Source organism: Chamaea fasciata, unplaced genomic scaffold, assembly GCF_029207755.1.
Source record: "Chamaea fasciata isolate MVZ Bird 193981 ecotype frontalis unplaced genomic scaffold, bChaFas1.0.hap1 SCAF_12, whole genome shotgun sequence".
NCBI lineage: Eukaryota > Metazoa > Chordata > Aves > Passeriformes > Sylviidae > Chamaea > Chamaea fasciata.
Genome location: NW_027094097.1, coordinates 23695361 through 23712536, shown reverse-complemented (window position 1 = coordinate 23712536; position 17176 = coordinate 23695361). Strand labels below are relative to the sequence as shown.

Sequence of the window (17176 nt, the reverse complement as noted above, 5' to 3'; positions counted from 1 at the left end):
CCCACCGATTTTTCTCAACTTTATCAGCATGGGTTGATTAAAATAATGTGTCAAGGAGGGACTAAGGAGGAGTTTGGCCACCAGTAATGTGGAGGCAGTAAATTCCAGCAGGAATAACAAGGAACTGGGGACAATATTCTTCTCAGCAGCATATTTGTAGCCAGAACAGGACAGATGTCTGCAGCCCAATTCACTTGGAAATTTCCCTCAGTCTGCAACAAATAGTTAATATATAATTGCTTTGCCTCTGGCCTCTTAGCTTGAACTGAATGTTCCCAAACTGCCTGAGTTGCTTGTGGTGGTGTGTTTTTTTATTTTTTTGTTGTTGTTGTTGTTTTTTGGTTTTTTTGTTTGTTTTTTTCTTCCAGCTCACTCACTTCCTTCCCTAAACTCTGTGTTTGCAGGATCGTCTCATTTCACAGCTGCAAATGACTTGCAAAGCCAGTGCTGCCCTCCTGCTCTGCCACCTTAGCCTCTCCCTTTCTCTTCCAGACAAGGCTCCTCCTTGGAACAAGAGCACGGAGCCCAGCTGGGACCTCCTGTCATTTGGGATTTTTAGATAGCATCATGTGGGTTTGCTTTTCCTGCTTCACACTTAGCTGAGAGGTGTTAATTTATCATTATTATTATTATTAATAATAATAATAATTTTTAAAAAATACAAAGTGAAAGCAAAAGGGAGAAGCCACTGCCAGCTGAAAAGGTGAGGGAATTAGAGACCAAGTTGAGCTTGTGTACTGATCTGCTGATTGATTCCGTGAGAGGCTGTGACTCCAGAGTCAAGTGTTACTAACTGGGCTCTTTTCACCTTATCACTTACACCATTCACCCCTCCTGGGACTGAGTTCATCAATATTGCATTACCTGAGGAGGTGGAGGTAGAAATGAGGAGTTTACAGTCCTGATGACCTGCTCAGATGAGATCACTGTGACCTTTCCAGCTTGGAACCTCAAGTTTGATTGTGATCTCTGTTTATAAAAAAACTCAAGTGATTTTATCTTCCTTATTTATTCCTTTTGAGCCTTATAGAGTTTTGCTGAAATCTCAGCTCAGTTTATGTAACTAGTGCAAACACTAGTTATTAAGCCAGGTAATTGTAGGGATTTTGTAGATTTGGAGTGGCTCCTACTTGATAAACTCTACTTGACTCAGCATAAAAATTGTCACATTGAATCTGATAAATTTAAGAGGCAACACTGTGGTGTGTAACCCCAAATATTTTCACAATTCCGTAATTAATGGTTTCTCTATAGGGAAGATTCCATTATAACCCCTGTGCAGGCAGCCTGAGATTGAAATATGGGTCCATCAGTAGGAGTGTGTAAGTATTTTTCTAAGTCTGTTTATATTCACTAGTAGAATAATGCCACTCTGATGTGCTGCAAGACTTGAATCTTATAAAACTTAAAAATACTTTATAACATGTAAAATTATTCCATTTTGATCTGAATCTACAATTAATTTATTTGAAATTATAGTGGTTTAAAGAACACCAGGCCTTTATGACTAAGAATATTGGAATTACACGATGAGAAAAATAATAGAGATACAAGTCTAAGAAAAAGCAGATTACATAAGAACATTGGTTATATTCTGAGTAACTTGTTTTAAATATGCTTACAACAGCATCTGATTCTGTTTTATGTAAACTAAAGAGTTGAAACTTTCATGTCACCTCTGATGGGAAAGTTCTAAGAGCCTAAAAATATAATATAATATAATATAATATAATATAATATAATATAATATAATATAATATAATATAATATAATATAATATAATATAATATAATATAATATAATATAATATAATATAATATAATATAATATAATATAATATAATATAATATAATATAATATAATATAATATTTTTCTTAGGGTGACTTTATGATGCTTGTATCCCTAGTCATCTGTTCTGTTTATGTTAGATATTGTGTTCTGTGCCTTTAAGACTTGTTCTGAGAGCAAAGCAGGGAGAAGGAGAAGTGCTGAGTTTGAGAAACTGCCTGACTCCTACATATTCTGGCTTCAGGCCTGTGTTCGTGTGAGGCACAGACAGACAGTGGGACAGAGATCTCCTGCACTTCTAGTTAGTTTAGCTAGCTGAGGCAGAGAAGCTCCTTGGACTGTGTTTTTTTTTCCTTTTCTTGGGACTGTTTAAACCTGCTCTAGACTGAAAACCCAGAAGAGCATCGGGAGCCCACACCTGCAGCCCACTGGGGCCCAAGATAGCATTTTCCAGCAGCGGAGGGACTGATAAGAGACTGAGCAAGCTGAGCTACCCATGGTACGGATTTTCTGAGTTTGCTATCTCACCTCAGAGTGACAATAGGTTTTATTGTCTCATATTATTCAATTTTTATGCTTCTGAGCACTTGGTTAAATAAATTGTTTTTTCCACTTTTCTCTGAGGAGATTTTCTCCCAGACGAGTTGGGGAAGGGGCTGTTTGGGTTTGCTTTTCCAGAGGAACCCCATTTGGAGGTTTCCTCCCAAATTTGCCCTAAACCAGGACTAATGCAATGTAATGTAATGTAATGTAATGTAATGCCATATAATGTAATATAATGTAGTGCTCCAGTAACTGCAATGATTTTGATGCATCTTTTTTGAATAGGAAGTAATAATACCTGAATATGACTTGAATATTGATGTTCAAATATTTTAAATATTCCTTTTTCAGGGAATAATCATTGAAAAAACTATTTCAGTTATTTTCTCTGAAAGCTTATAATCAATTTAGAATGTAGTGGCATGTAAGATTTGCAAGTGGCTTCCTTCAGATTGAATTATCCCATGTTCTAAAATTCTATCAAGGCAAGCTTCTTGTAGGAATAGGGGTTTAATGATACTGTTAGATTTGTACAATGCATACCTTTACATTCTAGCTTTAACAACAATGAGGAATTAATTTCAAATTAAACTTTGCCTCCACTTCATGCTAGGGATAAAAAAGTTTCACATGAAGCTTGTGTTCAGTAGAGGGTTCAAGAACTTCACTTCTGATTTGGGTTATAAAATGAGATCTGAAATCAGGTGCGATTCAAGTGGTTTGAGGCTTCCTTTACAATCCCTGGTGCTAAGCAGCTTCACCTCAGAAGTCTGGAAAGGGCTTTGCACACAATCTCTGACAGAAATATTAGCACCTAAGGATACTGAAGCATCTGAGTACCTGAGGTCAGTGAGCCCTGAGCAAACCTTGCATGAGCACACCCCTATGGATTAGCTGGCTCTCCTTTTGCGCTATTCAGTGGTGTATTTGAAGCAGCAGGAATCTGGATGTGAGAGAGACATGGAATTCTGGGTAAAACCTTCATATCAAGGCATTCAGTATTGGCTGTACATTTGAAGTAATATAGTTTACCAATAGGAGAATAATCTAAAGAATTACAGAATCATTAAGGTCGGAAAAGAACTGTGAAACCATTGAGTCCAGACTGTGAGTTGTCAACCAGCCCGGAGCACTGAGTGCCACCTCCAGGCCTTCCTTGGACATGTCCAGTGCTGGGGAGAAAGAAAGTTGTAGAATAAATGTAGGAAATTGTTCAAGTCACAGACATAGTAACAGTTTTCCTCACCTGAATAGAACTGCCTAACTATTGACATTCAATACCAATTGTATTTTTCCTTTGCTTATTTTTACTTTCTCTAATGTTTGGGCTGAAACACTACAGTGGGCTACAACATGCATGGGTAACGTCATGCTGTTGTTTTATTCCACCCCTTGTGCTCTTTGGGGCATTCTGGTTTTAAAGAACAGCCTCACTTATGAGAAGGAAAGCAGTGAGCCTTAAGAGCTGAGTTTTGTTTCCATTTGTGCCCTAGATTTCTCAAGTCTTTGATGCAAATCACTGCTTCTCTCTGACTTAGCCTCACCTGTAATAAAATTGAGATTCTGGTATTTGGAGTGCTTGGAGAGCTGCTGATAATATGAACTGTGTTGAAGTGCACATTAGTGTCACCATTCTGTTCCTGTTGAGAAATATTCCCAGATGTTTGTGTCCCCAGGTTTATATCCAAACTGAACAGGTTGTTGATTGGTTCTGGTGGTTTGGAGTTTTTGTTGTTTACCAGATGTTCTCCATGCACCAGAGCATTTACTACCTCTTGGCAAACATCAGGAAAAATTTGCTCTCTGGGAGGGTGGGCAGGCCCTGGCACAAGGTGTCCAGAAAAGCTGCGGCTGCCCCTGGATCCCTGGCAGTTTCCAAGGTCAGGCTGGACATTGGGGCTTGGAGCAGCCTGGGACAGTGGAAGGGTCCACCACAGCAGGAGTGGCATTGGATGGGCTTCAATGTCCCTTCCAGCCCAACCCACTCTGGGATTCTATGAAATACATCTGGATTCTCCCTTTGGCTCTTCAAATGAGAGAGTATAGTCTATAAATTTTATTGTCTGCCTCATGCTTGGGACTGCTGACAGTCTAACCCTCTCCATGTATTTAATATCCAGTTTTGTTCAATTCTACTAAAATCTAACATAATTAGAATATGCAATGCAGGACCAGAAACATCTCAGGTCTTCCATTAATATTCATTTACTAGTTTATTTTAGTTGTTCTGTTATGAACACTGAAAGGAACAGTTAATACATTGCACATAAACAGGCATAAATGTAATGTAAGCCATTTGTCCAATTTATTTGTTTGATCATTGCTTTCAAGTACAGAGGTCTTTAACAAATCAAAGAGCAGAGTCTGTAGTAGCAGAAAGAAAAAAAAAGTTTCTGGGCACTAGAGAAAGAATCTAGAAGTCTTTAAACATGTTTTCAGTTTACAGGTGTAATCTTATTTGGAAATGAAAAAGAGAAAGCAAAAAGCCCTTGCAATAGCTAGATGAGATGGAAATGGAGGATTTAATGAAATAAGAATGGTAATGCCACATTGCCTGTGTTACATGCAGTTTTAATAAAAGTCCATGTTGTGGAGGGCCTGAGGCTACAGCACAGCATGAGTTTCATGGTTTTATATAAAGAATCCATGTAGGTATCTAAGTTATCCAAGCCAGACAAGACAGTAGAACTGATTCCTACCTCTGCTGAAAGCTCTTTACATTCCACATGGTAGCTGGAAGGGGACATAATTACATTTGCATGTATTTCAAGGCCTCTCTCTTTTTCTGAGGACATTTGGTATGTATTTATATTTTCATGAAACATAAAGTCCTACCAATATTTCACACAAGTGAAAGGACAGAAAAAGAAAAGAAATGCCAGACATTTAAAGAACATTCTCTTTATATAATTAATTTGCACACACTGTGTGCCCACATTGTTTGAATGCAGCTACAACTTTGCTTGACACCAGAAACCTCGGCTGCTGACTTTTCTTTGGAAATTTTGCTACTTGTAGAAAAAACCTAGAATGCTGCAAGGCCAAAATGAGCCTTCCCCATTAAAGACCACATTTCACTGGAGAAGAAAAAAAATGTTCCAAATCCTTCAACATAATTGTTCAACTTTCTATTTATGGATTTATTTCTATTTATAAATATACCCCACCTGCAGAGTCCAGCATGGACTTGGAGCTGCTGAAGAGAGCCCAGAGGAGGCACCAGCATGAGCAGAGGGATGGAGCAGCTCTGCTGGGAGGAAAGGCTGAGAGACCTGAGATTGTTCACCTGGAGAGGAGAAGCTTTGGGGTGATCTCAGTGTGGCCTTGCAGGGCCTGAGGGAGCTGCAGGAAAGATGGAGAGAGACAATTGCTAAGGGCTGGAGGGACAGGACACAGGGAATGTCTCCCACTGTCAGAGGGCAGGGTTAGATGAGATATGGGGAAGGAATTGTTCTCTGGGAGGGTGGGCAGGCCTTGGCACAGGGTGCCCAGAAAAGCTGTGGCTGCCCCTGGATCCCTGGCAGTGTGCAAAGCCAGGTTGGACATTAGGGCTTGGAGCAGCCTGGGACTGTGGAAGGTGTCACTGCCCATGGCAGGAGGTGGAAAAAAATGATCTTTAAGGTCCTTTCCTGCCCAAACCTCTCTGTGATAATTCTGATATATATTCTAGGTAGGCAAAGAATGCTTGTGTTTCACTGAAGATAAAAATGCATTTGAAGTAAAAATTCCAGAATAGCTCAAGATGGAAGGGAGCTCTGGATTATGTCCTGGGTTGTAGTATAGGATGTGCACAAAGTATTCTATCATCATCTTCATGAACTGTTGAATCCAGGTGGGGCAGGGTTTTCCCAGACCCCCTCCCTCTGGGCCATTATCTTCTGTTAATGGCCCATCAGATGCCTTGCCCATGACTCATAGATAACTCTCTCCAGAAGCTATCTCTGTTTAATGGGCCTTCAAGGACCCCCTGCATGACCCATCATCCCATTGTGAGATGCTCCGCCCAGGGGGAGGAACCAAGCATTCTCACCTGGATATAATCTGGGGTTTGGGACAGTACAGGAGGCCCTTACCCACTGGATTCCCAAAGGACCAGAACTACCAGATCTTTCTACAGGATCATTGCTTCAGGAAGACCACCTCATCTGGACTGCTTCCATCACTCTGCTCAGGTTGTATTCTGACTCTGTCAGTGGTCTTTTGTATTATTCCATCTATTTTATTTTACTTTCTTTCCTTTCTTCCTATTAAATTGTATCTCTGACTTGGAGCCTCTCATTTGTTTTGCTTTCCAACCACTACAATACCGTTTGACCCAAACCCTCTGTGGTCAGATCAGGGGCAGAGCATTTTTCAGGGCTGAATGCAGCTTTTACATCTGAATGCAGATTTAGGATCTTTAAAGCTGGAGATTCCTCAGCTTTTCTGGGAAAGCTGTTGCAAGGTTTGACCATCTCCACACTACAATGATTTTTCTTCATTTAGGTGGAATTTCCTTATTTTCTGTTTGTTTCCAAGCCTGATGTCCTGTCACGGGGCATCACCAATTATAGTTTGGCTCCATCCCAGCTTCACTTGATATTTTTACATCTTCATAACATTTTTTTACACCTGTGCCCTCCCTTTCCTATGCTAAGGTCCTTCAGCTGGATGCAGTATAACCTGGTTATCTTGACAGAAAGGAAATGAATACATCAGGAGTAAATGTTAAACCATAAGAAAAAGTTTGGCTTAAGTTGTTATTTTTTTTATTTGTTCTACATTTGTTTAACATTTTCTACCCTTGTGGTATATTTAGGAAAAAAGTTGTAATTTTTCAATCAACATTCAGACAGGAAAATTACCCTTTATTCTTTCGATAGGAGACTGTAAATAACAAATTATAGTACGTATATGTATTCAAATTTTCAATAATATGTAAAAATCACTATTAAATTCCACCTCTAAATAGCTTGATTTAGAAAATCATTATTCAGAATTGTTTATAGATGCATCAATTGGCACACTGATTTCTCCCAAAACCTAAGTATTGATCTATAGTTACATGACTATATTCACTTCTAGTTTAAAGGAAATATTTTTTCCCTTTTCCTTTACCATGGATTGTCTCTGATAATTCTTTTCCCACAGTTATAAATGCATTTCTTTTGGCTTACTTGTAACACTTCCTACATTTTCATTGGTTAGTGGGACACAAAACCAGAAAGTCAATGTTATTTGTCCTTTAAGCTGTTTTAGTCCACACCTTGGCTGATTTTGTCTTCCTAGAGAACAACTGAGCAAGAGAGACCCTTTCTTCTGGGGTTTTATTACCCATATGTTACTGATTTCATAATTCCTTAAAGTTTTTACTCATATATATGACTTTAAGCATTGATATGAAAGGGCAAGAAATTGCTACTAGTGAACAAAGTTTATTACATATGGTACTGAAAAGAGTGCAGGAAAACAGGAGATTGCATAATTGATTCCTCTTTTAGGCTGAAAAGCTGTAAATGTGGCCATTTCTGATGACAGGACCTCCAAGCTGGATAGAAGAATGAACTGAAATGCATCTGTCAGTCAGGAGTGAAACTCTGGCCCCTGTGGAAATTAATTCATAGTTTGTTGCAGCAAGTTTTTAATGAAGATGTCTGGTGTTATCAGGGAGATCACTGTACTCATTTTCATTGACTTTTAGCAGACACAGAGAAATGTCTGAAGACATCCCAAGCTCTTTCAATGGAAAGATTTGTGCCAGGGGAGGTTTAGATTGTATATTAGGGAAAAAAAAAGATATCACTGAGGGGAAGCCCTAGTACAGCTGTCCAGGGAAGGGGTGGAGTCCCCATCCCTGGAGGGATTGAAAATCCCTACGGATGTGGCACTGTGGGAAATGGGTTAGTGCTGGCCTTGGCAGTGCTGGGGGAATGGCTGATCTTGATGACCTTAAGGATATTTTTCAACCTAAATTATTTGATTCTATGAAATTAGGTATGAAATCAGATCAAGAAGAAGATCCCATGACATTGCTATTCCTGTTTTTTTTTAGCCACTGCTCTAATGAATGCAATCCCAAATACCCTGTCTCCTCAAAAAGGAGATTACATATTGCTTCTTTTTTGAATACAAGTTTCAGCTTGATGCTTATAATTTCTAAAAAACTTGACCTACTCCTGAAAGACCAAGGTGCTGAAAATTAGGTATATGGCTCATATCCCTGAGTCGAACAAGGTTATCCCTTGCAAACTTCCAGCTGACAGAGGAACCTTTAATCCTTCTGACTGGGAAGTATCTTGGAAAATGAATCTTTTTTAATTTGGGGAATTCAATTTGAATTGCTAAGGAGATAACATCAATGGCATTGCTTATGTAATTGTTTAACCAGGAATCTCAGAGAGAAATATGTGCTGAATATTCCATCTCCAGAGTCTGACTTGCCACAAAATGATAAACTTTTCCTGTTGCCATGTATTTTTTCTGACTGCTGGCTCTGACTGATTTAAACTGGACGCAATGTTTCCAGAAGGACACTTTGAACTCTCTTGAATTACATGGAGCAGATTTAGAAAAAAAAGGAAGAATTGCAGTGCTACAAATTACTGAAGTTTAGATCCCTTCTCATAAATGTTGCTTGCACTAATTCCCACCATAAAAACGCTGAACATGCACTCTAGTATCAGCCTTACTAAAGCTAGTGCAATAACAGTCAGGGCACTAATAATTTTTAATTTCTCTCACTTTTTGTGTTGCTACAGCTGCACAGCTTATAGAATTCATTAGCAATTATTCAAAATAAAAATATGTATGGGCCTAATTTACACAGTCTTTAAGCTGTCATTTTATGCACTAACTTGTAAAATGAAATAAAAAAGGTAGAGATGATATTTACTGATATGTAAAATGGAGGAGATCTCTCACGAAAACTATATTGAATAATTGTAGTTTGCACCTGTTAGGAAGGTCGATTTTGAAAGAAATCCTGACTGGTAAATTATTCTGTACATCTGGGGTCCAGTGCTGCACAGATTGATGGCCTTTTAGCAGGTAGAACAATTCAGTGGTATAAAAAACAGGGCATCTGTGGAAAGACATTAAATATAATTCAAGTGACAAAATAGACTTCACTGGGAGACTACCAGCTCTGCCCATGCAGAGGAGAGCAACAGGAATGCAGCAGTGCCTCAGCCACAGATGAGAATTCTACCCTTCTGGATGGCAGGATGGGGCTGCTTGAAATGAATCCTCACAGGCTGGGAATGTGTTGCATGTGCCATTATTAGGTATTTAATTCAACACAGCTTCAGGAGTTATTATAATGAAAACATATATATCCCATAACTGAGCAAATCCTGACCATGCTGGGGGCAAAATATGAGACTGAATTGCGTACTCAGTCTCTGTGTAAGAAACACAAACATAATTCCCCAGTCAGGGTTCTCCTGGGACTTTGCCTCTTCCACTTGAAAATGTCTCTATGATTTTGAGCTTCTTACCCTCTCTCACGGTTATTAATTTATATATCAATGTTCCCAGAGTAAGAACCATAGAATGCCAGAATGGGTTGTCTTGGAAGGGATCTTAAAGCTCATCCAGTCCCACTTCAGCCCCTACCATGGATAGGGACACCTTCCACTGTCTCAGGCTGCTCCAAGCCCCAATGTCCAACCTCCCTTAGACACTGCCAGGGATCCAGGAGCAGCCACAGCTTCTCTGGACACCTTGTGCCAGGGCCTGCCCACCCTCCCAGAGAACAATTCCTTCCCCATATCCCATCTAACCCTGCCCTCTGACAGTGGGAGACATTCCCTGTGTCCTGTCCCTCCAGCCCTTGGCAATTGTCTCTCTCAATCTTTCCTTCAGCTCCCTCAGGCCCTGCAAGGCCACACTGAGATCACCCCAAAGCTTCTCCTCTCCAGGTGAACAATCCCAGGTCTCCCAGCCTTTCCTCCCAGCAGAGCTGCTCCATCCCTCTGCTCATGCTGGTGCCTCCTCTGGGCTCTCTCCAGCAGCTCCAGGTCCTTGCTGTGTTGGGCACAGGGCTGGGGCAGCTCTGCAGGTGCAGTCTCACCACAACAGTGTGGGTTCTGATTTCTGTGAGCTGCAGGAAACTTTTGCCAAGAACATGTAGTAATGTGTATGTGATTCTTTATTCCAGTATGTGTCCACAGTCTTATCTCTTTCAACCTTCTAAATTTAACTGTACAGCCTTACAATCACCGAATCATGGAATCATGAGGTTGAAAGAGACTCTTAAGATCAAGTCCAACCATGCTAAGGTACAGTTGAATTCACCTTCATCTAGACTGAAAATGTGAATCCTTTGTCGGGGGAAGGGAAATGATGTCTTTCATCTGCCTCTCGGTTTATCTCCACACTTTTCTTTTGCTGGATGTCTTTAAATGAGATTTGCTTTTAAAAATACATTCAGTTTACTTGAATTAATTTTTCAAGTACCTGATTCAAAAATTTTGCTTGACACTTTGATATACGTTCATATATATGTTCTAAATGGCTGTGGAAATTGCTACAGATAGATAAGGGTTAATTTGGTTGCAGGCACTCATTTATAGTCCCTAAAATAAAGGTAATAAAATTCTATTGTCAGAGTAATCTAATAGGAATATAGAGGCGACAGTGATATATTTATTGCCTTTTTTTTCAGCCTTTGTGTCAATCCTCATGCATTGATTAGTTTTTAGACTGAATTGTTTGGCTTTATTTACCAGTTCTTCCAAGAGCTCTACTTGTACTATGTCACTCCTTTTGAAGAGAAATATGAAACAAAACCTGGAAGACTCGGAAAGCTGTGGTAGCAGATGGACTTATCAACATCCCTTTGCCTTTTTTCACTTGAACTCTGGCAACAACTATCTAAATTGCAGCTAATTAAACACAATATTTCCTCACAATTATATGATAAAGATTTCTTGTGCCAGAGACTGTGCAGCTTTGTATGATAATTTCTTGGTTAGGAAAATAATTTATTCTCAAGGCTAATTGATGATGAACAGATTATTAAAGTTGGATTGCATGACACTTTCTACATTCTCTCTCATTTTGATTAAGATCAGAGTCATTCCAAGTAGGAGAAGGCAGTGCTGTGAAAAGGTGGTGAACACTGCAGCCCTTTTCTTACACTACTGATTGATAACTCTGATGTGGGAACTGACAGTGGTCCGAACATAGATTTTTAGTCTCCAGGCAATGGCTTGAATCTTGTGGGAAAGACAAATACATCACACTCTCACTCTCACCTGGGAAATTGTAAGGAGGAATCAAAACAATCCTTGGAAGGTGAAAAACCGTTAAGGTAGAAAACTGTTAGCAACTGATGTCTTTCTGACTTATTTACTTGTAAGAAACAGTCGAGAGGTGTTGCTCTAAATGACCAATGATATTGATTGTACCAAAATACTGTATTGAAGAGCTGTCTTTCAATAAACTTTTGCTATAAGCCCTCCGAAGAATTGGAGTTCTACGTATAGTTATTTGAGCCATCCCAAATCATAATGATACTCTGATGAAATTCCAGCAGTGCCATAAAGATTTTAGAGTGTGTCATTAAGACCTTCTGTGTGGAGCAGGAGCCACATGCTACAGCTCCATTAAGGTTGTAGTTACAAAAGCATCTTTAGAAATTAACTTTAATAATAAGTTCTAAATGTTTCAAAATAAAACTAATGGAAGTTACCATTTATATTCTTTAAGAATCTCTTTTAGTATTTTCTGTGACTTGACCTTTATTTTATGACAAGATAATTGAAAGGTTGATTTGTATGAGTCACAGCCATAATTATTACACTGAATAAAAAAGTCAATGGATTTTCAGAGCTATTTTTAAAAAAAAATTAAGAATATTTTGAAAATCTTTTTATTTCACTGTGTAAAATGTTTCTTATCACATCAGCCACTCTTCCAATCTATATTTTAAAATAAATTTTAAAAGAACTGTGGAATAAATGAATCTTTTCTGGGTATTCAGCAAATGTATGCATCAAGCTGCAAATCTGCTTGTGTAATTATACAGATGCATAGTGGAGATCTGTAATAACCACATTAATTGAGCACATTTACCTGAGTATGAAACATGGACATGTCCATTGTTGTTGAAAAGTTATTAATGGTATTTCTGGCTGGCTGTAAAAAATGTGCCTGCATTATTCGAACCCTAAAGTGCAAACCCTCTTGTTCGGTGCCTCTGCGTCGTGTAGGATTCCAGGTGTTTGATGGATGAAAGAGCTCTGATAAAGAAACTTGGTATTATTTATGCTGTGTTCTCCTCTTGAGAGCTTAAGCTTGGATTTTCAAAAGAATCTGCGTTATTTTTTCTCCCATTGGAAGCTTAAGGATTTTGTTCTTATTTACACTAATTGACTGCAGACTGTCCCTAAGAAGAAAGGAACATTAATTTATATGTGAATCTCACCTGCCCTATTTAGGCTCCTTTGAAAAGTCAGCCTAATGCAAGGAACCCTCTTTACCCAAAGAGAATTCCCATTAAAGAAGGCAAGGCAGCTGGAATAAACTTGGTCTATTCGTAGAGAATCAGATTCTGTCTCTCTAGGTTTGTGATTTATAAACTTTTGTATTTTGCTTTTGAGGAATAAATGTCTTACTCTTCTCATTTCCTTCTCAACACAGTTAACAGTTAAGTTTATTTTTTGGTTGGGGTTCAAGCACAGAGTTCATTTACCAGCATGGTTTTTATTGTGAGTATTTCTAGAAGCCCTTTATTTGGAGAAGTTGTTAAAATAGTGCACATTTATTCTTCCCAAGAGGCCCTACTGGGCAGTGCACCAAATTTATAATGATCTGTGGGTGGGAAAAATTCTGAGTTTGCTTGTTTCATTATCTGCTGTGAAGAATCCTGGGATGGATGAGGATGGAGGGGCGCACAGGGGTTCCTCTGGTGCCACGTCCCTGCTCCAGCAGGGCCATTCCCAAGCACAGGGCACAGCAGTGTTTCCAGAGGAATCTGCAATATCCCCAGGGAGGAGACTCCACAGCCTCTGTGCACAATCTGCTCAGGGCTGGTGTCTTGGCTTGGAAAGACAGGTGTCTCCTAAGGAAAGCAGGAGCCTCCCTTGAAGATGTAAACCCCCTCCCTCCGAATTACTATAATTTTGAAATTAAGGGGATCTCAGGCAAAGATATGGGAATAGAAATTCCAGTTCTTTACTAGGAGAATTAAAATAAAAATGTACTAGTACAAAAAACCCAAACAAATGAAAAGAAAACACTGACAGAGTCAGAATACAACCTGACACTGCGTTGGTCAGGGTGTTCGTAGCAGTACAACTAAATTGTGGCTACACTCTTCCTGGAGTGACAGATGTGGTTCTGTTGAAGTAATGCTTCTGTAGAAGGGTGTAGTTTTCCTCTGAAGGTCCAGCGCTAGTCAAGTCTTCCTCTGGGAATCCAGTGGAAGCAGGCTGCTCTGGTGTTCTGAATCTCAGATTTTTTTTCCAGGTAGGACTGCTTGGCTCCTCCCCTTGGGTGGAGCTGTCAGGTTTACTCAAGATGGGACCACTGAGTCATGTTTCAAAGCATGATTTATTGCTATAGTCCCATGAAGGAGTGAGAACATCTTCACAGAGTGAGTTAGAGGTTAGTTGTCCATGGATGTTGGTCACAAGACCACAGCTTACAAGGTCTTTTACAGGTTAATTAGACAATAAACTATTGCCACAAAGAATGTTTCTTCTTTCACACCAATAGCTAATTAATTTGTATCATACATCTTGCTGCAATGAGGACTTTCTTAACCTATCATATGACACACAAAACTACTTACTACACCTTAAAACTTTTTACTTCTTCTGTAACTAGTTCCACATCTACACTTTAAAACTTTTAAAATTTCCACTACCTAGCTTAATATGTCTCTGTCTATATTACATACAAACCCACATTCTTGCTTATAGTCTCTAAAGCAGGAAGCCTTTTCCAAGGTGTCAAGTTGAACCCTGTAATTCATTTCTGTTTGGGCCTGCATGCACAAGATTTTGAGAATTTTCCAGGCCTGGATTTCCCACATGGAGCATTTTACAATGGATGATGTAATTTTATTAGTCGTGCAGTGAGACTCAATGGTCCATTAACAGAAGAAGATATCCACCTGGAGGGAGAATGGGTCATGGAAGAGATAAAGAGCACTCACCTGGTTTTAACAGTTGGCTTATTAAGAAAAGATACCCCTTCCCCATCCCCTGGAGTTATGAGGAATGGAAGAGATAAAGAAATGCTGCCCCACTTGGTTTTAACAGATGGTAATAGAATACATACTTTTGGTTACATCTTGCATTGCAGCCTAAGACAGCTGGGCCCTGGGCAGAAGTTGTGCCTCCTGTGGAGGGGCAGTTCCTGGGCTCAGTTCCTGCCTGTTTCTCTGGTGCCATTCCTGGGCCCCAGATCAGAGCGCGGGTGCTGCTCAGAGCCCTTCCTGCACATACTTGTCAAAAACTGTTTTAAAGAAAAGAACATACAGAGCAAATGAATGTTTTGCATTTTGTGAGTTGTAAATATCATTTTTAACAAGAAAAATAATTAGTTTCAAATTTATTAATACTAAACAGATTCCCATTGGGAATAATGATCTTATTTATGTCATTATTTCTAAAAGGTTTTAGCACATATTTCTATAAAGGATATGTTTCTCACTGAGGAATTTAGACCATAAGTTCTTTAAAACACTTTTGGATCCTTTTGGGATGACCATATATGTGTGGGGTATTTACTCTTGTTCCATTTCCAGGAGGCCAAATATTTAGAGAACTGCTATTAACTATTCATGCTTTAGCTCTATTACAATTTGAGCAAGGCCAAGACTAGCGGCAGTTACTTTCTTATTTTATAAATAAATCACTCAAGGCTTGAGGTTTTTTTTTTTTTTTTTTTTTTTTTTTTTTTTTTTTTTTTTTTTTAATACTGAGTTTTGTCCCTGAGGGAACCTTTCATATGCACTTTATAAGTTCCTGAAAATAGGGAGATTATACTCAGAATAAATAGCAGGCAGCTGTGAGCTATGAGTCTATAATGCCAGTAAAGGGATTTGGTGATTTAATAAACAAACAAGCAAAGTTTGAGTGTCTTGAGCACTACTCATACCCTCCAAATGGAAGAAAATTCTGTAATTCAACGAAATTTTTATTTGGTGTAACATATGGATCAGAGTAAATTATTCATACTCACAGGATGGAGCCCTGTGATCTTAAAACAGCTCCTGTATAATCTTCAGGCCAGTAGCACTGAACATTTAATTCTTATTTTCCTCTTCATTCTCTCTCCTCTTTTCTTGCCCTTCTCACTACTGTACTGTTCTGTCATAGAGTCCTTACTTCTTTTATAGAATTAAAACTATTTTGATCTGAACTTCTGTTTCTATCTTCATGTTTTAAATGCAGCATAAATTACATTTAGAGTAACTGAACAGTAATTAAGTATGGAAATGGTGAAGAGAAGTATTGTCTGAAGTATTTGCATAAAATTGGTTCATGCTTGCAAAACTAAAATTGCTTCTAACTGTGAGTAGTAACAGCAAAGCTACAACAGCATGGTCATTTCAGATGAGTGGTCAGAGATGCTTTTTCTCCAGAGCTTTCCCAAGCTTGGTGTAGTCAGCTGGAATTCTAAGATAAGATAAAATCAAATTTTATTTTTTTTAATACAATGTCTTCATACACTGTGCATCTTACCTTTTCCTTCTTGTGGATATGATCTGGAACACTCAGCTGCCCTAACCAAGCTGAACAGGCAGGATTCAGTTTTTCAGGGGAATTTCAGGAACATGAACTCTGATCTGGTCTGAGAGTGAAATTTGTACATGCAAAAGTGAAAATTCACATTCAGTCACTCTGCAGAGAATAAGATATGTTAGATAAAAGATTAAATCTTCCTCCTAAGCCAAAGTGGATTTGTACTGAGCCTCTATTACATATTCTGTACTTGTCCCAAATACAGAGTTCTTTTAGGAGGAAGGATAGAGCTTGGACTTTCAAAATTGGAACAAGTACTCATGTGGGACTTGAGATATATGGAGCATGATCTCAATTGAGGCATCAGTGGAAGGTCTGTGTTTGAAAACACTCAAAGTGCACAGACACAGGTGTTAATTCTGGAGTCACATCTGAGTGACTGCAAAGTCAAGAAGAAATGGTCTTGGCTGGGAAAGTGATTGTTTGTTGTTCAAGATTGACTCTCCACTGGTTACACAAAACTGTCACTAGTTTGATATGGGGCCCTACATTTTTATTGAGAAGCAAATTCTGTATGCAGATGTTCGTTTTCATTTTATGAAATTGTTAATGTGGGCATTAAAATTCAAGCAGTTGGATACATAAGCAGATTTTTTTTTCATCCAAGTATTAGAAAAATGTAATGCTTGAAATAATGGGTTTTTAAGTAAAAAAAAAACAACCTCTGAATATTGGATTTATCAATGATTTAATTTAATATTTTAATAAGTGCAATATATTCCCTCTGCCTATATGTGACATAAATGTGTTCAATTCAAGAATTGCACAGAATAAAAGCTACACATGAATAGACCTTAGATTTGCTTATCTCAAAGTGAATCTTTTGAGTTATTTGTGTTCAGTGATACTTTTCAGTCAGAATGTATAAATCAAATAATTTCAGGTTAATCTAGGGTATAGTCTTCAGTACTTGACTACCTTGAATGTCAGAGTTATAGGGCACTGGTGTTAAAAAATAAGAAATATTAAATCAAAAGGAAGGGTTGTGAGCAATGAAGTGTATCCCAAATTGCTGAGTTACTTAATTAAGCTTTTCTTTTATACCTTGAAAACAAGTCCATATATTTAAAGCATCCATCCCAAAATGGCCTTGTTAAATGGGAACTTA

The 17176-nt window shown here is 38.6% G+C and overlaps 1 long non-coding RNA gene across 1 annotated transcript; it reads left to right on the top strand.

Moving 5' to 3' along the window:
• The first annotated feature begins 320 nt into the window (after positions 1-320).
• LOC136295894 (uncharacterized) lies at positions 321-11697 on the top strand. The gene is made up of 5 exons (XR_010722831.1): positions 321-569; positions 1255-1322; positions 2174-2288; positions 10520-10590; positions 11041-11697. It is a non-coding gene; the product is annotated as an uncharacterized lncRNA (long non-coding RNA).
• The last annotated feature ends 5479 nt before the right edge of the window (positions 11698-17176 follow it).